This window comes from Pelophylax lessonae (assembly GCF_965119305.1).
Source record: "Pelophylax lessonae genome assembly, chromosome: 12".
NCBI lineage: Eukaryota > Metazoa > Chordata > Amphibia > Anura > Ranidae > Pelophylax > Pelophylax lessonae.
In genome coordinates this window covers 199,768,030-199,791,533 of record NC_138779.1, presented here as the reverse complement: position 1 = coordinate 199,791,533, position 23,504 = coordinate 199,768,030, and the positions used below count along the sequence as shown (strand labels likewise).

The 23,504-nt window shown below is 43.9% G+C and overlaps 1 protein-coding gene across 1 annotated transcript in view; it reads left to right on the top strand.

The window, feature by feature from the left end:
- Positions 1-12,798: 12,798 nt before the first annotated feature.
- The window catches only part of LOC309567926 (heat shock cognate 71 kDa protein-like), a 49,337-nt gene continuing 38,631 nt past the window's right edge, over positions 12,799-23,504 (top strand). Inside the window, exon 1 of the mRNA XM_082273476.1 lies at positions 12,799-12,952. The gene's annotated coding sequence lies outside the window, so the exon portion shown is untranslated. The remainder of the gene's footprint in view (positions 12,953-23,504) is intronic.

The window sequence follows — 23,504 nt, the reverse complement described above, 5'->3', positions numbered from 1 at the left end:
TCAGTGAGTAAAATAATTATTTGATCCCCGAGCAAAATGTGGTTTAATACTTGGTGGAGAAACCCTTGTTAGCAAGCACAGAGGTAAGACGTTTCTTTCAGTTGGTGACCAGGCTTGCACACATCTCAGGAGGTATTTTTGTCCACTCTTCTTTACAGATCTTCTCTAAATCCTTATGGTTTCTTGGTTGTCGTATGGCAACTTGAAGTTTCAGCTCCCTTCATACATTTTCTATAGGATTAAGGTCTTGAGACTGGCTAGGCCACTCAATAACCTTATTGTGCTTCTTCTTGAGACACTCCTTTGTTGCCTTGGAGGTATGTTTTGGGTCATTGTCATGTTGGAAGACCCATCCATGACCTATTTTCAGTGTTCTGGCTGAGGGAAGAAGGTTCTCATCCAAGATTTTACAATTCATGGCCCCATCTATTGGCCCCTCAATGCGGCAAAGTCGGTCTGGTATGTTTGTGAGTCACTCAGGCTGCTAGGAAATGTAGTTCTGTGCCTGCTACTGTGAGTGCTGGCTGGGAAGGAGCCCCAGCCACGCTCCAGACAATGACAGATAAGCGCAGAAGATCCAGGGAGCCGCACATCAGAACAAGACCTGCTGTGTGTAGACAAGTGGCAGTCTCAGCCATGGCCCCAACGCATTTCACCCCACCCACTGGAGCTTACTCATGAGCTCCAGTAGGTGGAGGGAAATGTGTTGGGGGCGTGGCATAGTGGGGGTCCAGGCTGAGACTGCCACTTGTCTACACACAGCAGGTCTTGTTCTGATGTGCGGCTCCCGAGATCATCTGCTCTTATCTGACACTTTTGACACTTTGTGGGAATCAGTGACACTAATACAGTGGTCAGTGCTAAAAATATGCACTGTCACTGTACTAATGACACTGGCTGGGAAGGGGTTTAGCAGTTAGGGCAATCAAAGGGTTAAATGTGTACACAGTGTGGTGCTTTCACTAAGGGATATTACGGGTTTTTTTTCTCCCTGTAGGGCAGGGATCCTCAAACTATGGCCCTCCAGCTGTTGCAAAACTACACGTCCCATGAGTCATTGTAAAACTCTGACATTCACAGACATGACTAGGCATGATGGGAATTGTAGTTCCTGAACAACTGGAGGGCCAAAGTTTGAAGATCTCACGAGGGGGTGGGGGTTTTAATCTCGAGGTAGTGAGAGTAGGTTTTGCCTCCGTCCCTATATCTTGAAAAAAGAGGGGGTTTTTTGGTGTCTCAAGCCAAAGTGGTGGGACTTTGTGGGCAAGTAACAATGTTTAAATCAAATAGGTAAAAATAATAATTTCGGATTTATTCCATTAATACATATAGAAATGAACTTACATATATATAATGTGAAGGTTGGTCTTGAAGTTTGAAGATCTCTGCTGTAGGGAAACAAAATCCAGCACATCCCTGCTGATAGGATGGAGCTTTGCATTGTTTACATGTGCAGAGCTCTGTGCAGCCTGTTTCCTTGCTAAACGGCAGGTGCCGCCGATCATCTATGGCCTGGCACCCGCTGATTGACTTCTGCCGTGACTCATCACAACAAAAGCGGTGCGCCAGCAGCATGCGTCCCCTACCCGGAAGTGTAGAATCGAGTATATATACACATGATTCTACACCGTTGTCTATGTGGATCTTCAAAGAGGGCAGTTGTCTATGGAGATCTTCAGAGAGAGGAATTGTCTATGCAGACCTTCAGAGAGGGCAGTTGTCTTTGTGGACCTTCAGAGAGGGCAGTTGTCTCTGTGGACCTTCAGAGAGGGCAGTTGTCTATGTGGGCTTTTAGAGGGCAGTTGTCTATGGGGACCTTCAGAGAGGGGAGTTGTCTATGTGGACTTTCAGAGCGGGGAGTTGTCTACGGGAACCCTCAGAGATAAAATTTCTCAATGTGGCCCTTCAGAGAGGGAAGTTGTCTATGGGGACTTTCAGAGATGGAAGTTGTCTATATGGACCTTCATAAAGGGAAGTTGTTTATGTGGACCTTCAGAGAAGGCAATTGTCTATGCAGGCTCTCAGAGAGGGCAGTGGTCTTTGGGGACCTTCAGAGATGGGAGTTGTCTATATGGACCTTCAGAGAGGGAAGTTGTTTATGTGGACCTTCGGAGAGGGAAGTTGTTTATGTGGACCTTCAGAGAGGGCAGTTGTCTATGGGGACCTTCAGAGAGGGCAGTTGTCTGTGGGGACCTTGAGAGAGGGTAGTGGTCTATGTGGACCTTGATAGAGAGCAGTTGTCTATATGGACCTTCAGAGAGAGGAATGGTCTATATGGACCTTCAGAGAGGGCAGTTGTCTATGGGGACCATGAGGTAGGGGAGTTGTCTATGGGGACCTTCAGAGATGGGAGTTGTCTATATGGACCTTCAGAGAGGGAAGTTGTTTATGTGGACCTTCAGAGAGGGAAGTTGTTTATGTGGACCTTCAGAGAGGGCAGTTGTCTATGGGGACCTTCAGAGAGGGCAGTTGTCTATGCAGACCTTGAGAGAGGGCAGTGGTCTATGTGGACCTTGAGAGAGGGCAGTGGTCTATGTGGACCTTCAGAGAGAGGAATTGTCTATGTGGACCTTCAGAGAGGGCAGTTGTCTATGGGGACTATGAGGTAGGGGAGTTGTCTATGGGGACCTTCAGATATGGAAGTTGTCTACGTGGATCTTCATAGGGGGCAGTTGTCTATGTAAACTTTCAGAGAGGGCAGTTGTCTATTGGGACCTTTAGAGAGGACAGTTGTCTATGTGGATCTTCAGAGAGGGAAGATGTCTATGGGGACCTTCAGAGAGGGCAGCTGTCAATGTGGGCCTTCAGAGAAGGAAGATGTCTATGTGGGCCTTCAGAGAGGGAAGATGTCTACGTGGGCTTTCAGAGAGACCAGTTGTCTATGTGGACCTTCAGAGAGGGAATTTGTCTATGTGGACCTTTAGAGAGAGGAGTTGTCTATGTGGGCCTTCACACAGGGGAGTTGTCTATGTAGACCATCAGAGAGGAGTTGTCTATGTGGGTCTTCAGAGAGGAACAGATGAAGATGAATTTGGGGGTATAAGAGAAGAAGAAAGAGGAGAGGTCAATAATTAGAAAGATGAGTATCTCCCTTCCCTTGGGCAGACATCCTCCAGCAAACACCGACTGTAAATACAAGGGTGGCACCACCAAAATTTAATTGCATTCAAATCATGTGATATTTATTCACGATACTGTCAAGTGCCTCCCACTTAAGTCTTTTTCCAAGAATCATTAACAGCAAAATATCATATTTAAATTTTTATTACACAATCAGTCAAAAATAAAACACCATTAAAATTTTCAATGCATCACTGAGAAACAATGCGAGAAACAATGCCAGGTGCAATATCCTATTTGCAGGTGTTCAGGAGGTAATATCGCCTCTCAAACACCTGCAAAACCACCACTCAGCTGCTACTGAAAAGCGATCCATCGTGGAAGGGGTGGTAAAGTATGGTGGTGGTGACCAGATGCCCCTGATTTTCGGGGACAGTCCCTGATTTTATCGGGCTGTGCTTAGAAAAAATTTCAGGAGGCAGCATTCCTGAACGCCTGCAAACCACCACTCAGCCGCCTCTCATAAGCAATCCACAATGGAAGGGGCATGTAAAAGGGACCTTAGTGCAATGTCATGTGATTCATTCTGAATAGGGCACACATTTGCACAGCTCCACCAAAATTTGCTGTATTCTGTGTTATAGAACTACCTCGTATGATCACTAGTGGCATCTAGTGACCAAATTACCTTTTTTTTCTGATTGAGGTATTTAAAAACAAATACCACATTATAGCCACTAGATGGCACTAGTGGTCATCTGACATAGTTCTTTAACCACTTTACCACTAGAGGATTTTGCTGTCTTACGTCTGGGCCACTTTTTGCGATTCGGCGCTGTGCGACTTTAACCACTTTACTACCAGTCACGTAACCTCTACGTGATCAGACTTTGCGGGGTTATACCGGGATGATGCCTCTAGCTAGAGGCATCATCCCGGTACCGTTGTTTGAAGCCGACGGTCGGCTTTCCGTCGGTAACGATCGATGCGGCTCGGGAGCCGCTCGATCGTTACCCGGGGGGGCGGGAGGGGACGTCCCCCCCCTCCCGCCGCCTTCCGCGGGTTTGCTCGGGGCTACCGTCCCACCGGGAGCCCCGAGCACCCAGCCGGCACGTCCGCCGGCTGGATGGAGTCCCGATGAATGCCGGAAACGGCATCGATCGGGTCTCCAATGACGTAACCCGGAGGCGGCGTCCATGACGTCACGTCCGGGTTACTGTGCTGCAAAAGGCGGCAGATTTGAAAAACGGCTGTATGCAAAAATGCCGTTTTCGGCGTTTTGCATACAGGGAAGTGTAGTGGAGGGGTCTAGGGTCTTTTAGACCCTCGATCCCTCCATAAAGAGTACCTGTCACGACATATTGCTGTCACCAGGGATGTTTACATTGCTTGTGACAGCAATAAAAGTGATCAGATTTTTTTTTTTTTAAAAACCTGTAATAAAGTTTAAAAAAAAAGAAAAAATAAATAGGAAAAAAAAAAAAAAAAAAATTTAGCCGTCCCCGTCACCGTTAGCTCGCGCACAAAAAAAAACGTATACGCAAGTCGAGCCGCAAATGAAATCGCTGTTCAAACCACACATGTGAGGTATCGCCGCGATCGCCAGAGCGTGGGCAATAATTAAAAAAAAAGAGCTACACTCTAACTCTAAACTGGTAACCGTTAAATAAATTTAAAGCGTCGCAGATTGAGATCTCTATTGACCGTAGTTTGTCGCCATCCCACTGGGGGGCGCAATTTTAAACCGTAACATGTTTGGTATCTATTTACTCGGCGTGACATCATCTTTCACAATATACAAAAAAAATGGGCTAACTTTACTGTTTAGTATTTTTTAAATGCAGTGAAATGTGATTTTTCAAATTTTTTCCAAAAAAATGGCGTTTTAAAGACCGCTGCGCAAATACCGCGTGACAAAAAATTTTGCAATGACCGACATTTTATTCTCCAGAGTCTTTGCTAAAAAAATATATATAATGTTTGGGGGTTCTAAGTAGTTTTCTAGGAAAAAATACTGGTTTTAACTTGTGAACAAAAAGTGTCCGAAATAGGGCTGGGGCTAAAGTGGTTAACTGACAATTGCACTAATTTACGTCCTTTTTTTCCCACAAACAGAGCTTTCTTTTGGTGGTATTTGATCACCTGTGCGATTTTTTATTTGCACCTAGGTAGATGCAGCATTGGTGCCCTGCCCTCTACACCTCCAACACTAAGATCAGAGCGATCAAACACTGCTGATTGCTTGGTTATCACAGCTCTGTGAGCAGAGAGCTGGTGACGCTCATTCAGCAGCTCTCTGCTCTGTCCCCTCCTCGCTCACTGGAGCGTTGGGCTGTGGAGGGGACGGGAGTGGCCGGCTCAGCCTCTCAGCGGCCAGCTGAGAGGCTGAGCCGGGTGTCAGTCCAGGCATGTGGGTGGATCCCGACTCCATGGTCGTGATAAAACACGAGCCTGGACCAGCTCTGTGATGGATTTCGGCCCGCTCTCTGTTGATAAAAAGTCACAGGAATGCAGAACAAACTTTGGCTGTACTTCTCCTTTTATATTTGTGTACTTTATTATTAGTGTCATTGTATCTTGTATGATTGCTAGCACCATCTATTGACCAAATTTTTTTTTACTGATTCTGATTTCTAAAAACAAATACCACATTATGGTCACTAGATGGCGCTAGTAATCATAAGAGATAATTCTATACCACAGAATATGGCAAATTCTGTTGGAGCAGAGCGAATGTGTGTCACATTCGTTCAGTGAACTTTTTATACATAAACCCCATAGTGTTAAGGCTCCCTCCCTAAGATTGTGAAATATAATGTTTTTATTCCTGTTGAGTTGACTATTATATGGCAGCAAAACCCTCCGTCCCTCATTCTTAGGCCCTGTTCACAACTGAACGATGCTGTCACGTCATATTTTTCACGCATTTCTGGAGCAGCGCCAATTATTTTGAAGGGGCCTCCCTCTGCTGAAAAAACGTGCCAAAGAAGCTCATGTATAAAATTTTAAGCCAGGCATTTTTTTGCTTAGGGTGACCAGACATCCCCGGATTGAGCTCACTGTCCCTGGTCCAAGTCTGTCCCCAGTTTTGACCCCGGATTCAGGGCCGAATTAATGTAGACAGGGCATCCCATGCTGGCTGAGAAACAGCCTGGTGGCTCAGATGCAGACGCCCCCTGCTGGACGATCTCACTACTGCTCCTGCTGCTGTTCAGTGGAGGAGAGGGAGAGCCAAAAATGTACTGTATGGAGGGCTTAGAATGGGAGATGAGTAGATGGGGTGGGGGGGGGGGGTCTGTTTGTACACAGGTGAGGGCAGAGGGGGAGCAGGAGTCAAAGCTGATGCAGCTAAATGTAGGGATGGAGAGTTTAGCTGTTATGGGGGAAGGGCTAAAAGGTGGCTGCAGAGATAATCTGTGAGAGAAGGGTAAATGGATATCGGGCAGAAGTGTCCTTAGCATAGCAAACCTCTGTACCCTGTACTCTATGCCTAACTCCCTCCTGTATATCATGTAGTCCTGTGCCCAGCGCTCTGTGTATTATGTAGTCCTGTGCCCAGCGCTCTGTGTGTTACGCTCCTTTGCCCAGTGCTCTGGGTAGTATTTAGTTCTGTGCCCAGCACTCTGTGTATTATGTAGTCCTGTGCTCAGTGCTCTGTGTATTATGTAGTCCTGTGCCCAGCGCTCTGTGTATTATGTAGTCCTGCTGTACCCAGCGCTCTGTGTATTATACAGACCTGTACCCAGCGCTCTGTGTATTATGTAGTCCTGTGCCCAGTGCTCTGGGTATCATGTAGTTCTGTATCCAGTGCTCTGTGTTTTATGCAGTCCTGTACCCAGTGTTCTGTGTATTATGCAGTCCTGTGCCCAGCGCTCTGTGTATTATGCAGTCCTGTGCCCGGCGCTCTGTGTATTATGTAGTCCTGCTGTACCCAGCGCTCTGTGTATTATGCAGACCTGTACCCAGCGCTCTGTGTATTATGTAGTCCTGTGCCCAGTGCTCTGGTTATCATGTAGTTCTGTATCCAGTGCTCTGTGTTTTATGCAGTCCTGTACCCAGTGTTCTGTGTATTATGCAGTCCTGTACCAGGCGCTCTGTGTATTATGCAGTCCTGTGCCCAGCGCTCTGTGTATTATGTAGTTCTGTACCCAATGCTCTGTGCATTATGTAGTCCTGTGCCCAATGCTCTGTGTATTATGTAGTCCTGTGCCCAGTGCTCTGGGTATCATGTAGTCCTGTACCCAGTGCTCTGTGTTCTATGCAGTCCTGTACCCAGTGTTCTGTGTATTATGCAGTCCTGTACCAGGCGCTCTGTGTATTATGCAGTCCTGTGCCCAGCGCTCTGTGTATTATGTAGTCCTGTGTCCAATGCTCTGTGCATTATGTAGTCCTGTGCCCAGCGCTCTGTGTATTATGTAGTCCTGTGCCCAGCGCTCTGTGTATTATGTAGTCCTGTGCCCAGTGCTCTGTGCGTTATGTAGTCCTGTACCCAGTGCTCTGTGTTCTATGCAGTCCTGTACCCAGTACTCTGTGAATTATGTAGTCCTCTACCCAGTGCTCTGTGTTCTATGCAGTCCTGTACCAGCACTCTGTTTATTATGCAGTCCTGTGCCCAGTGCTGTGTATTATGTAGTCCTATACTCAGTGCTCTGTGTATTATGCAGTCCTGTACCCAGTGTTCTGTGTATTATGCAGTCCTGTACCAGGCGCTCTGTGTATAATGCAGTCCTGTGCCCAGCACTATGTGTGTTATGCAGTCCTGTACCCAGTGCTCTGTAAATTATGTAGTCCTGTGCCCAGTGCTCTGTGTATTAAGCAGTCCCGTGCCATTTGCCAATAAAAAAAATCTGGTCACCTTAGTTTTGCTGCAGTTCTCACATGTTTTGTTGCAAGACAGTCTCAGCAAAATCAGGGGTTGCCATTAAAAAACGATGGCACTGAAAGTTCCCAGTTCCCATACGCTGAAGTGTGAATGGGGCCTTGCTTGCAATGTCTCCGATCTCGCTGGTGTCACTTTCTAGGTCCCTGCAGTCTTACACAGGAGGTAGAGGGGGACATTCTGGGGGGGGTGATTTCCATGGTGTCACCTCTCCCCTCCAGCTCACATTTAGCAGGCAGACATAGCAGAAGAAGCAGCGTGTTAATGCTGAGCTATGATGCAGGAGGAGAGATGTCCCCCCCCCCCCGGAGCCCCTCCGGTCTTGTCAGCTGTGTGTGAACTCTGACATTCAACACCTCCGAAGGAACCCAGGCCTCTCCATTAATACCAGCCTCTCAAAATACCCCTCACATCATCCACTGCTGGGGCTGAGTCGGGAGATCCTCATAAGGCGCCTCATGTAGTCCAAGGTCATAATCCGATCCTATGCTGCGATCTTCATAAGAAATGCCTCTGATCCAAGACTCTTCTGTGATAATTCATTAAAATAATCCCTGGCGACCCTGCCATGAAGAACCTTGTTCAGGCACTTCCTGTTGTAGGGTGACAACGCTCTATTCCTCTCCTCTGATTGCACACCTGTGTTGTCACCCCATGTTATTTCTTCCTGCTGGTGGCCATTTGTCTGGGATTCACCCGGACAGTCCGGGCTTGGAATCATGTGTTCAGGTTTTTGGCGGAATGAAACCTGTACATTATTCAGACCGGCTGTGGCTCCCCACGTAACCAAGATAGTCACATGCAAATCTGTTGCTGTCTGGAGCTGAGGGCGGCTGTCTGGGGGCAGGTTCGGCATCACTGGGGGGGGCAGCAGTTTGGCCTCACCCCCTGTTCGCTGCGGCACTCTATGCACACCACATTGCTACTCTCTTTGGGGCACCCAAAGGTGTCCCAGACCGCTAAAGTGTCCGGGTTTGGCTTGAAGAGACGGTGGTAACCCTATCGAATATATGATGTTTAATTGCATATTATTTTTTATACACTGCTCAAAAAAGTTAAAGGAACTCTTTTTAATCAGAGTATCGCATCAAGTCAATTAAACTCCTGGGATATTGATCTGGTCAGTTAAGTAGCAGAGGGGGTTGGTAATCAGTTTCAGCTGCTTTGGTGTTAATGAAATTAACAACATGGGCACTAGATGGGCAACAATGAGACAACCTCGAAAACAGGAATGGTTTTACAGGTGGAGGCCACTGACATTTTTTCCCTACTATTTTCTGCCTGTTTTTCACTAGTTTTGCATTTGGCTAGGGTCAGTGTCACTAACGGTAGCATGAGGCCATACCTGGACCCTATAGAGGTTGCACAGTCCAACTCCTCCAGGATAGCACATCAATATGTGCCATTGCCAGAAGGTTTGCTGTGTCTCCCAGCACAGTCTCAAGAGCATGGAGGAGATTCCAGGAGACAGGCAGTTACTCTAGGAGAGCTGGACAGGGCTGTAGAAGGTCCTTAACCCATCAGCAGGACCGGTATCTGCTCCTTTGTGCAAGGAGGAACAGGATGAGCACTGCCAGAGCCCTACAAAATGACCTCCAGCAGCCACTGGTGTGAATGTCTCTGACCAAACAATCAGAAACCGACTTCATGAGAGTGGCCTGAGTTCCTGACTTCCTCTAGTGGGCCCTGTGCTCACTGCCTAAAATTGTGGAGCTCGATTTGCATTTGCCATTGAACACCAGAATTGGCAGGTCCACCACTGGCACCCTGTGCTTTTCACAGATGAGAGCAGGGTCACCCTGAGCACATGTGACAGACATAGAAGGGTCTGGAGAAGCCATGGAGAACGTTATGCTGCCTGTAACATCATTCAGCATGACCCGTTTGGTGGTGGGTCAGTGATGGTTTGGGGAGGCGTATCCATGGAGGGACACACAGACTTCTACCTAGACAATGCCACCCTGATTGCCATTAGGTATTGGGATGAAATCCTTGGACCCATTGTCAGACCCTACGCTGGTGCAGTGGGTCCTGGGTTTCTCCTGGTGCACGACAATGCCCGGCCTCATGTGGTGAGAATATGCAGCCAGTTCCTGGAGGATGAAGGAATTGATACCATTGAATGGCCCCCACGCTCGTCTGCCCAAAATCCAGTAGAACACCTCTGGGACATTATGTTTTCGGTCCATCCGATGCCACCAAAAAAACAAAAAACAAAACAAACAAAAAACTCCCCAAAACCCTCCAAAAATAAATAAAACAAATAAACAAAAAAAAACCTAAACAACCCCCCCCCCAAATAAATAAAACAAACAAAGAAAACAAAAAACAAACAGAAAACCCCCAAGAAACAAAACAAATACCCCCCCCCCCAATAAAAAATTGAAAACAACCCCCCCATAAAAAAAAACAAAAAAACAAACAACCCCCCCTCAAAAAATAAAAACAAACAACTCCCCCCCAAAAAACAAAACAAACAAAAAATTCCACCCAAAAAACAGAAAAAAAGCAATCAAACAAACAAATAAGCAAAATAGCCCAAACAACCCCCCCCAAAAAAAAAATAAAACAAACAAACAACCCCCCCCCCTCAAAAAATAAAAACAAACAACTCCCCCCAAAAAACAAAAAAAAACAAAAAATCCACCCAAAAAACAGAAAAAAGCAATCAAACAAACAAATTAGCAAAAAAGCCCAAACAACCCCCCCCCCCAAAAAAAAAGAAATAAAACAAACAAACAACCCCCCCCCCTCAAAAAATAAAAACAAACAACTCCCCCCAAAAAACAAAAAAAAACAAAAAATCCACCCAAAAAAACAGAAAAAAGCAATCAAACAAACAAATAAGCAAAATAGAGAAATTGACAGGGATTATTTTGTTTTAGCTCTAATTTAAGGGACCCCCATGAATTTTTTTTTCTTTTTTTTTAATTAGTTGAATCCAGTATGAATACATAATTTAGCCGACCCTGTAATTACATAAGCACATTTACCGCTATAGTTTTGCGCAATGTGCAGCTTTTAGCACATTTTTTTTGCACCTAATTCACTGCACGCGAACATTGAAGATTTCCAGTTTTTTTACGAACAGTGAAAATCTAATTTTGGGACACGTTTAGCGTTTTTCGTGTCCTTTCTTTAACCATTTCTGTACAAAACCAAGAAAAAAAAAAAAAAGAGTTGACTGGAATTCCCCCTTAACTATTTTAAAGGCTCCCTGGTGTCCGCTCGCTTTTGGCGTCCTCCCTGACCAGCTTGCCACAGAGTTAGATGGTTATCCCGAGACTTCTCCAAAGTCCAGGGTTTTAACTAAGAGGCTCCCTTGCATTCTCACGCTTTTGGCGATCTCGCCCCTGGTTCTCCCTGGCCAGCTTGGCCCGGATTTGGACGCTTCTTCTCCAAAGTCCAGGTTTTTAACTATTTAACCCCCCCCCCCCTCAAAGTCTCCCTGGGGTCCGCTCGCTTTTGGTGATCTCAGCCCTGGTTCTGCCCGGCCAGCTTGGCCCAGATTCGGACACTTCGTCTGGGACTTCTCCAAAGTCCAGGTTTTTAACTATTTAACCCCCCCCCCTAGAGGCTCCTTCGCATTCGCACGCTTTCGGTGATTTCCCCCACATGGTTCTCCCTGGCCAGGTTGCCCCAGATACGGACACCCCCCCAGAGGCTCCTTTGCATCCGCACGCTTTCGGCAATCTCACCCCTGGTTCTCCCAGTCAGCTTGGCCCGGATCCGGACGCTTCCTCCGGGACTTCTCCAAAGTCCAGGCTTTTAACTAATTAACCCCCCCCCCCAGGCTCCCTGGTGTCTGCTCACTTTTGGCAATCTCACCCCTGGTTCTCCCCGGCCAGCTTGCCCCAGATACAGACACTTCCTCTGGGACTTCACCAAAGTCCAGGTTTTTAACTATTTAACCCCCCCTTCCAGGGGCTCCTTTGCATCCGCACGCTTTCGGCAATCTCACCCCTGGTTCTCCCCAGTCAGCTTGGCCCGGATTCGGACTTCTCCAAAGTGTAGGCTTTTAACTAAGAGGCTCCCTTGCATTCTCACGTTTTTGGCAATCTCGCTCCTGGTTCTCCCCGGCCAGCTTGCCCTGGATTCGGACGCTTCCTCTGGGACTTCTCCAAAGTCCAGGTTTTTAACTATTTAACTCCTCCCCCCCTCAAAGGCTCCCTGGGGTCCGCTCGCTTTCGGTGATCTCAGCCCTGGTTCTCGCCAGCCAGCTTGGCCCGGATTCGAACGCTTCCTCCGGGACTTTTCCAAAGTCCAGGCTTTTAACTAATTAACCCCCCCCCCCCCAGGCTCCCTGGTGTCTGCTCACTTTTGGCAATCTCACCCCTGGTTCTTCCCGGCCAGCTTGCCCCAGATACAGACACTTCCTCTGGGACTTCACCGAAGTCCAGGTTTTTAACTAATTAAACCCCCCCCCCCCCAGAGGCTCCCTTTTATTTGCATGCTTTTGGTGATCTCGCTCCTGGTTCTCCCCGGCCAGCTTGGCCCGGATTCAGACGCTTCCTCTGGGACTTCTCCAAAGTCCAGGCTTTTAACTAATTAAACACCCCCAGAGGCTCCCTTGCATTCGCACGCTTGCGGCGATCTCGCCCATGGTTCTCCCCGGCCAGCTTGGCCCAGATTAGGACACATCCTCCGGGGCATCTCCAAAGTCCAGATCTTTAACTATTTAAAGCCCCCGGAGATTTCCTTGCTTTCGGCGATCCTGCGTCTCTCCAGGTTAAATACACCAAACACGAAAGCGTTAAACTTCTGATAACGTACAGCCAAAAAATAAAATAATCCAGAAGCTTCTCTCCTCCTGCGCTGGTCCCTCTCCTCGCCCTCCCTCTGCCTGGCGGGAATTGGGGGGGGGGGGGAGGGGGGTGGAGAGACACTCACAGACGTCCAGAAGCTTCTGAATCCCGTCACAGCTGTGCTGGGAAGAGCCGATCACCATCACTATTTAGAGGGAGAGCCTGAGGCTGGGGGATCAGTCAGCGCACGGTGAGCGAACCTGCACAGGTGAGCGATCGGTCTGTGTGCGTCCGTCCTGCGTCAGAGCGCTTTAAAACGCATGCTGGTTTTATTGCCATGTAAACCTTGTACGTCGCTCCACTCCCTGCGTTTGGAAGCGCAACGTTATTCCAAGTCAGGATTTTACTATTGCATTGCCAAAACCAGGAAAATTAGGGGCTGATTGACATCTATGCGTCGCGGGAACACACGCGTTAACGCAACAAACCGCAAGGCAAGTTACATGCGTTGATGAGGTTGGTTAGTATTTATTTTGAGTAGCAGATGCACTGCGCGGCGAGGCACCAAAGTGTGTTGCAGCAAAATGTTTGCGGCGTGTCCAATTTTTGTAACGCTTTGTTGCTTTGGAAGCCTGTTCGATTTATTGGGCTGCCTAATGCAACCTGCATTTCATTTTGAATATCCCCCAAATGAACTAAGGCAACTCACATGCATTGCATGGCGAGGCACCAAAAAGTGCGTTGCGGTAAAAGGTTTACGTGCCTCCGATGTTTTGGACGCTTTGTTGCATTGGAACCTTTTTCATTTTATTGGGGTGCCTAAATGCAACGCATGTTACATGAGCAAGTGCCATTCATTTTGAATTAAACCCAAATGAACCAAGGCAATGCACATACATTGCATGGCCGAAGCACCAAAAGTTTGCAGCGCGTCCGATTTTTTTGCGACAATTTGTTGCGTTGGAAGCCTATTTGATTTAATGGGCTGTCTAAATTTAACGAGCATTACATGTGCAGCAACGTGCGTTACACGTGTTGCAGTGGGATTCATTTTGAACAGCAATGTTCAATTCAACAAATTAACTTAGACAACGCACATGCTTTGCATGGCGAGGCACCAAAGTGCGCTGCGGTAAAAGGTTTACGTGCCTCGGATGTTTGGGACGCTTTGTTGCATTGGAACCCTCTTCATTTTATTGGGCTGCCTAAATGCAACGCACGTTACATGCGCAAGTGCTATTCATTTTGAAGTAAACCCAAAAGAACAAAGGCAATGAACATGCGCTGCATGGCGAGGCACCAAAGTGCATTGTGGTGAAAGGTTTACGTGCCTCGGATGTTTGGGACGCTATGTTGCATTGGAACCCTCTTCCTTTTATTGGGCTGCCTAAATGCAACGCACGTTACATGCGCAAGTGCTATTCATTTTGACTTAAACCCAAAAGAACAAAGGCAATGAACATGCGCTGCATGGCAAGGCACCAAAGTGCGCTGCGGTAAAAGGTTTACGTGCCTCGGATGTTTGGGACGCTTTGTTGCATTGGAACCCTCTTCATTTTATTGGGCTGCCTAAATGCAACGCACGTTACATGCGCAAGTGCTATTCATTTTGAATTAAACCCAAAAGAACAAAGGCAATGAACATGCGCTGCATGTCGAGGCACCAAAGTGCGCTGCGGTAAAAGGTTTACGTGCCTCGGATGTTTGGGACGCTTTGTTGCATTGGAACCCTCTTCCTTTTATTGGGCTGCCTAAATGCAACGCACGTTACATGCGCAAGTGCTATTCATTTTGAATTAAACCCAAAAGAACAAAGGCAATGAACATGCGCTGCATGGCGAGGCACTAAAGTGCATTGCGCCATAACGTTTGTGGTGTGTCTGATTTTTGGGAAGCTTAATAATTATAATTTCAGTGTGCTGCCTAAATGCAATGCGTGTTGCACGTGCAGCAATGCGCATCACATGCATTGCAGTCCCATTCATTTTTAATAGCACTCAAATTAACTAAAGCAACGCACATGCATTGCATGGTAATGCACGGAAGTGGGTTGCAGCAAAAAGTTTGCAGAGCGTTTGATTTTTGGGATGCTGTGTAACAGTGGAAGCCTATTCATTTTAATGGGCTGTCTAATTGCGACGCACGTTACATGTGCTGCAGTGATATTCATTTTGAATTGAACCCAAATGAACTAACGCAACGCACATTGCAGTAAAAAATATTTGCAGCGCGTACAATTTTTTGCGACACTTTGCTGCATTGGAAGCCTATTGGATTTATTGGGCTTCCTAAATGCAACGAGCATTACATGTGCAGCAACATGCGTTACATGTGTTGCAGTGGCATTCATTTTGAACAGCAATTTAACTATTCAATTCAACAAATTAAAAAAGGCAACGCACATGCTTTTGCGGTAAAAGGTTTACGTGCCTCTGATGTTTGGGGCGCTTTGTTGCATTGGAACCGTCTTAATAATTATCATTTTATTGTGCTGCCTAAATGCAATGTGTGTTGCGCATGCAGCAATGCGCATTACATGCGTTGCAGTCCCATTCATTTTGAATAGTGCCCAAATGAACTGGAGCAAAGTACATGCATTGCAGTAAAAAAATAATTGCAGTGCGTACGATTTTTGCTGCATTGGAAGTCTATTCATTTTAATGGTGGTAATTGATCACCTCTGCGATTTTTATTTATTGCGCTATAAACAAAAAAAATAGCGACAATTCTCTAGGGTTCGAGCGCGCGCCGCCTTGGGCACGCTCCCACCCCCACTCGACAGCAGAGACTCCGATGCACGGGTCAGGCAGCTCTGATTGCCGCCTGACCCTGACACCCGCGATCGTTCCCCGCTGAGAGAGAAGAACGGTCGGCTGTTGTAAACACAGCTGACCGTTCTTCTCCCTGGAATGATCATAGAGCGCCTGTGATCCTTCTATATAGGATCACAGGTCTCTATGATCATTTCACAAGCCACACCCCCCCCCCCCCACAGTTAGAATCACCCCCCTAGGTACACATTTAACCCCTTGATCATCCATAGGGTTAACCCCTTCCCTGCCAGTGTCATTATTACAGTAACAGTGCATATTTTTAGCACTGATTACTGTAGTAATGTCACTGGTCCCCCCAAAAGTGTCAAAAATGTCAGTTAGGGGTCCGATCTGTCCGCCGCAATGTCGCAGTCCCGCATAAAATCGCAGATCGCCGCCATTACTAATAAAAAAAAAATTTTTAAAATGACATAAATCTTTCCCGTAGTTAGTAGACGCAATAACTTTTGCGCAAACCAATCAAAATACGCTTATTGCGATTTTTTTTTTTTTTTTTTAACCAAAAATATGTAGCAGAAAACAAATTGGCCTAAAAGAATGAAAAAATTTAGATTTCTACATTTTTATTTTTGGGAATGTCATATAGCAGAATGTAAAAAATATTGTTTTTTTTTTTTTTTTCAGAATTGAAAAAATTAGATTTTTACATGTTTTTTTTATTGGGATTGTTATATAGCAGAAATTGAAATATATATATTTTTTTTTCCAGAATTGTTTTTGTTTTTTTTGTTCATAGCGCAAAAAATAAAAATTGCACAGGTGATCAAATACCACCAAAAGAAAGATCTATTTGTAGGAAAAAAAGGACATCAATTTTATTTGGGTACAGCGTCGCATGACCGCGCAATTGTCCGTTAAAGTAACGCAGTGCAAAATATGGCCTGGTCATTGAGGGGGAAAATCCTTCCAGTCCAGAAGTGGTTAAACATGACTTGGCTGGACGGATACGCCGTGGGCGGAGCTCTGATCTCTGCAGGGTGGAAAGTTTTTGATCTCATTATTGTTTTGGTACAAATTGTTCCCTCGTGTTCTATAGAGGAGGAATCGGATTGCAACATCAATCAGCCAATCAATGACTCCGCTCCTTACAAAATAATGATTCTGTAAACCTGTAAATATTTATAGTTATGTGTTTGTCATTTATCACAGTAACCAATCAGATGAGGGCTTCATTTTTCTGACCCCATTCACACCGCTGCGACTTGTCATGCGAATTGACAGTTCGAAATCGCATGACAAGTCGCACCCTATTTGTGCCTCTGGAACTGTTCAAATCAGTGCGGCTCCAACTTTAAAAAGGTTCCTGAACTATTTTTGGCGATTTCATGCGCGGCTTGCAGGAAATCGCACTGACCAGCAGCTTTGAAATTGTGCTAAAGTAGCGTAATATCAAAATTTTTCATCATTTTAGGGCAATTTGTTTTCTGCTACATATTTTTGATAAAATAAAATCGCAATAAGCGTATTTTGATTGGTTTGCGCAAAAGTTGTCGCGTTTACAAACTAGGGGAAAGATTTATGTCATTTTTATTTATTTATTTATTTTTTTACTAGTAATGGCAGCGATCTGCGATTTTTTTTGCGAGACTGCGACATTGCGGTGGACAGATCGGACCCCTGACTGACATTTTTGACACTTTTGGGGGTACCAGTGACATTACTGCAGTAATCAGTGCTATACATATGCACTGTTACTGTAATAATGAGACTGGCAGGCCGGAAGCTCACAGTGTGCAGGGAAATCAGAGGAAGCCATTTCAGCCCAGGCTGGGGAAGGGAAGGGTTATTATCACCCCTGGCATGCTTTTTTTTTTTTTTTTGCTGTTTCCTGCTGGGGAGATTTCCCTTCACATCCCGTCACTGAGGAAAGAAAAGATGTGTCCCCATAGCAAGATTTCTTCTCATTTCCTGTTCTGGTGACAACTCTATCAGTTAGGGCCAGTTCACACCATAGAAACGCAGTCCAGGTGCATTCCAGATGCTTTTCTGCATGCACATTTTTGATGCGTTCCAGGGTTTTGGTGCATTTTTTTTTTGCAGTCCAGTGCATCCCCCCCCCTTTCATTTTTTTTTTACTTTAAATAAGGACATGTGTGTTCTAGTGCATTTTTAATGCATTTTTAGGGCCAGTTCACACCATAGAAACGCAGTCCAGATGCTTTCCTGAATGTGCATTTTTGATCAGTTTTTATGCTTTTCAGGGCGTCTTTGATCCATTTTTGGTGCTTTTTTGATGCAGTTGAGTGCATTTTCCCCCCCTCGTTTTACTTAACCTTAAATAAGGACATGTGTGTTCCAGTGCATTTTTGGTGCGTTCCAGTGCCTTTTTCATGTGTTTTAGGGCCAGTTCACAGTTCACACCATAGAAATGCAGTCCGAATGCATTCCAGATGCTTTTCTGCATGAGCGTTTTGGACACGTTTTTGATGCAGTCCAGTGCACTTTTGGTGTATTTTTGGTGCGTTTTTGATGCAGTCCAGTGCACTTTTGGTGTATTTTTGGTGCGTTTTTGATGCGTTCCAGTGCACTTTTGGTGTATTTTTGGTGCGTTTTTGATGCAGTCCAGTGCACTTTTGGTGTATTTTTGGTGCGTTTTTGATGCGTTCCAGTGCACTTTTGGTGTATTTTTGGTGCGTTTTTGATCCAGTCCAGTGCATTTTTCCACCCTCTTTTTTTTTTTTAACCTTAAATAAGGACCTGTGTGTTCCAGTGCGTTTTTGATGCGTTTTAGGGCCAATTCACACCATAGAAACGCAGTCCAGGTGAATCTCAGATGCTTTTCTGCTCGTTTTTGACACGGTTTTGATGCATTCCAATACTTTTTTAAACTGTTTTTGGTACGTTTTTAATGCAGTCCAGTGCCCTTTCTTTTTTATTAACCTTAAGTAAGGACATGTATGTTCCAGTGCGTTTTTGATGCATTTTAGGGCCAGTTCACACCATAGAAATGCAGTCCGGATGCATTCCAGATGCTTTTCTGCATGCGTGTTTTGGACACGTTTTTGATGCGTTCCAGTGCACTTTTGGTGTATTTTTGGTGCGTTTTTGATGCAGTCCGGTGCATTTTTCCACCCTCTTTTTTCTTAACCTTTAATAGTGTTGCAGTGCGTTTTTGGTGCATTTAGGTGCTTTCCAGTGCGTTTTTAAAGCATTTTAGGGCCAGTTCACACCATAGAAACACAGTGCAGATGCAATCCAGATGTTTTTCTGCATGCGCGTTGCTGACATGTTTTTGATGCGTTTTTGGTGGTTTTTGGTGCGCTCCAGTGCGTTTTTGGTGGGTTTTTGATGCGTTACAGTGCGTTTTTGGTGCATTCCAGTGCGTTTATGGTGGGTTTTTGATGTGTTTCAGTGCATTTTTGGTGCATTCCAGTGCGTTTTTTGTGGGTTTTTGATGTGTTTAGTGCATTTTTGGTGGGTTTTTGATGCATTCCAGTGCATTTTTGGGGGGGTTTTGATGCATTCCAGTGCATTTTTGGTGGGTTTTTGATGCAGTCCAGTGCATCCCCCCCCCCCTCTTTTGTTCTTAACCTTAAATAAAGATGTGTGTTCCTCTATGTTGTTGGTCCATCGAGGTGCGTTTTTGATGTGTTTTACAGCATTCCAAGTACAGTCCAGTGCAGTATAAATGTAGCATGTTCTACTTTTTAATTTTTTTTGGGGATCTGGAATGCACTGGTGTGAACTATGCCATTGGAAACCATATAACCCACTTTCCAATGCGTTTCTGGTGCAGAAAAAAAAATCCACTGGACTGCATGTGGTGTGAACTGGCCCTAATAATTACCCATCACTTCCCCAGGGGTGACAACGGACAAACAGAAAGGGTGAATCTTCTCTCAGCGGGGACACAGACCTCAATATAAAACCTGACAGGGGGTCCTAACCCTTCATTACTCCATCCAAAGATAAAAAAATAAAAACAAATAAAAAAAAAACCCCAAAGATATAAAGTTACATTTTTATTTTTATCATCTTGTTTAACAATATTCTATTTTTAGTAACAACACGAGCTGAGGTTCTACGAAAACCTTCCCATGGTAAACAATGGCATGGTTGTGTAATTGATGGGACGAATGTACTTTGGCGTGAACTCACACACGCTCACACAGGCTCCTCCCCCCTCCCCTCGACTTCACAATTATTGTAGGTGTGGAGGAGCTATAAAACTCCCAGAATATCGCATCCTGCCAGAGGATGAAAAACTCATAGAAGTCATTTCCACTATATTACCAAAAGTATTGGGACGCCTGCCTTTACACACACATGAACTTTAATGGCATCTCAGTCTTAGTCCGTAGGGTTCAATATTGAGTTGGCCCACCCTTTGCAGCTATAACAGCTTCAACTCCTCTGGGAAGGCTGTCCACAAGGTTTAGGAGTGTGACTATGGGAATGTTTGACCATTCTTCCAGAAGTACATTTGTGAGGTCAGGCACTGATGTTGGATGAGAAGGCCTGGCTTGCAGTCTCTGCTCTAATTCATCCCAAAGGTGTTCTATTGGGTTGAGGTCAGGACTCTGTGCAGGCCATTCAAGTTCCTCCACCCCAAACTCACTCATCCATGTCTTTATGGACCTTGCTTTGTGCACTGGTGCGCAGTCATGTTGGAACAGGAAGGGGCCATCCCCAAACTGTTCCCACAAAGTTGGGACATGAAATTGTCCAAAATGTCTTGGTATGCTGACGCCTTAAGAGTTCCCTTCACTGGAACTAAGGGGCCAAGCCCAACCCCCGAAAAACAACCCCACACTATAATCCCCCCTACACCAAATGATTTGGAGCAAATACAGCAAAATCGAATGTTCTCCTACTATTTCCATTACAGGGCGAATATTATTCATTGCTAAAAAAAATAGACTGGTTCTGGAAAAGACCCTATTATGACCACTAGATGGAGCTGAGGGTCATTATTTATTTCCAATAACCCTTAGCTCCATATAATGGCTATAATGCGCTATTTTCCCCAACCACTCTATTTTTTTATTAACTATACAGTAGAAAAAATGTGCATAGGTGTTTGTCCAGCAAAGCTGCTGGTACAGGTGTGAGTTTTAGGGGTGTATTTATAAAAAGATGGCATGGCTCCTGTGAAGCCGTTGGTACATTTGTTCTGTGCAAACAGGTCAAAATTGAATGTTCGCCTTCTATTTTCTCGACACGTCGAATGTTATTCATCGATCAAAAGTAGACTGATTTGGCCTAATACATCATTATGGCCACTAGATGGAGCTGAGAATCTTTATTTATTATCAATGATCCTATATAATGCAGTATTCCCCAACCACCTTCGTTTTTTATTCTTTTATTTATTTATTTATTTTTTAGTTGCATGGGTGTTGGTCCAGCAAAGTTGCTGCTGCAGATGTGAGTTAGGGGTGTTGTTATAAAATGATGGCATGGCCAATAGTCCAGTAAAGCTGTTGGTGCATTTATTCTGTGCAAATTAGTCAAAATTGAATGCTCGCCTTCCATTTTCTCTACGGGTCGAATGTTATTCATTGATTTAAAAAAATAAAGGGGTTTAGGAAAATATCTCATTAGGGCCAGTTGATGGAGCTGAGGATCAGTATTTCATTTTCTATGATCCTTAGCTCCATCTAGTGGCCACAATGTGGTATTTTCCCCAACCACCCTATTTTTTTTATGAATTATAAGAAAACTGCATTGGCATTTTTTTCAGCAAAGCTGCTGCTACAGATGTAAGTTATAGGGTTGTATTTATAAATAAAACGGCATGGCTATTCGTCCAGAAAAGCTTGTTTTGTGCAAATGGGGAAAAATCAAATGTTCCTCCTTTAGTTCCACTACATGTCAAATGTTATTTATTATTAAAAAATGGAAGTAAAAAACAAAAAAAAAATGAGTAAAAAACCAAAGAAAAATGAAGTAAAATACCTCATTATGGCCACTAGATGGAGCTGAGAGTTAGTAATTATTTCCTATGATCCCCAGCTCCATCTAGTGGCCATAATGTGGTATTTTCCCCAACCTCTCTATTTTCTTTATGAATTATAAATAAAATGTTCCCCTTTAAGTTCCACAACATGTCAAATGTTATTTATTATTAAAAAATGAAAGTAAAAAAATAAAAATGAGTAAAAAGAAAAATGAAGTAAAATACCTCATTATGGCCACTAGATGGAGCTGAGGGTTAGTAATTATTTCCTGTGATCCCCAGCTCCATCTAGTGGCCATATTGTGGTATTTTCCCCAAACCTCTCTATTTTCTTTATGAATTATAAATACAATGTTCCCCTTAAGTTCCACGACATGTCAAATGTTATTTATCATTAAAAAATGAAAGTAGCAAAATAAATAAAAATGAATAAAAAATAAAAAAGTAAAATACCTCATTATGGCCACTAGATGGAGCTGAGGGTTAGTAATTACTTCCTATGATCCTCAGCACCATCTAGTGGCCATATTGTGGTATTTTCCCCAAACCTCTCTATTTTCTTTATGAATTATAAATACAATGTTCCCCTTAAGTTCCACGACATGTCAAATGTTATTTATCATTAAAAAATGAAAGTAGCAAAATAAATAAAAATGAATAAAAAATAAAAAAGTAAAATACCTCATTATGGCCACTAGATGGAGCTGAGGGTTAGTAATTACTTCCTATGATCCTCAGCACCATCTAGTGGCCATAATGTGGTATTTTCCACAACCACTCAATTTTGTTATGAATTATAAGAAAACTGTATTGGCATTTTTTTCCCCAAATCTGCTGCTACAGATGTAAGTTTATAGGCATGGCTATTTGTCCAGCAAAGCTGCAGGTACATTTGTTTTGTGCAAATGGGCCAAAATAAAATGTTCCCCTTTTAGTTCCACTACATTTCGAATGTTATTTATTATTATAAAAAAAAGAAACAAAAAAAAAACAAATGAGTGAAAAAAAATGAATTAAAATACCTCATTATGGCCACTAGAAGGAGCTGAGGGTTAGTAATTTATTTCCTGTGAGCCTTGGCTCCATCTAGTGGCCATGATGTGGTATTTTCCCCAACCACTCCCCAACCACCCAATTTTTTTATGAATTATAAGAAAACTGTATTGGCATTTTTTCCAGCAAAGCTGCTCCTACAGATGTAAGTTATAGGGTTGTATTTAGAAAATAAAATGGTATGGCTATTCATCCAGAAAAGCTTGTTTTGTGCAAATGGGGCAAAATTAAATGTTCCCCTTTAAGTTGCACTAAATGTCAAATATAATTTATTATTAAAAAAAATTGTAAAAAAAAAAAAAATTAAGTAAAATACCTCATTATGGCTACTAGATGGAGCTGAGGGTTAGTAATTATTTCCTAAGATCTCCTGCTCCATCTAGTGGCCATAATGAGGTATTTTACAATGTCTTTTTTTTCTTTTTTTACTTTTTTTTTATAATGAGGTATTATACTTTATTTATTTTTTTACTCATTTGTTTTTGTTTTTCTTTTTGCCACTAGATGGAGCTGAGGGTTAGTAATTATTTCCTATGATCTCCAGCTCCATCTCATGGCCATAATGTGGTATTTTCCCCAACCACCCTATTTTCTTTTATGAATTATAAGAAAACTGTATTGGCATTTTTTTCCAAGCAAAGCTGCTGCTACAGATGTAAGTTATAGGGTTGTATTTTTTTAAATAAAATGGCATGGCTATTCATCCAGAAAAGCTTGTTTGGTGCAAATGGGGCAACATCAAATGTTCCCCTTTTAGTTCCACTAAATGTCAAATGTAATTTATTATTAAAAAAAGAAAAAAAAATGAGTAAAAAAAAATAAAAATTAAGTAAAATACCTCATTATGGCCACTAGATGGAGCTGAGAGTTAGTAATTATTTCCTATGATCTCCTGCTCCATCTCGTGGCCATAATGAGGTATTTTGCAATGTTTTTTTTTTTTCTTTTTTTACCTTTTTTTTTAATGAGGTATTATACTTTATTTATTTATTTATTTTTTTTTTTTACTCATTTTTTTTGGCCACTAGATGGAG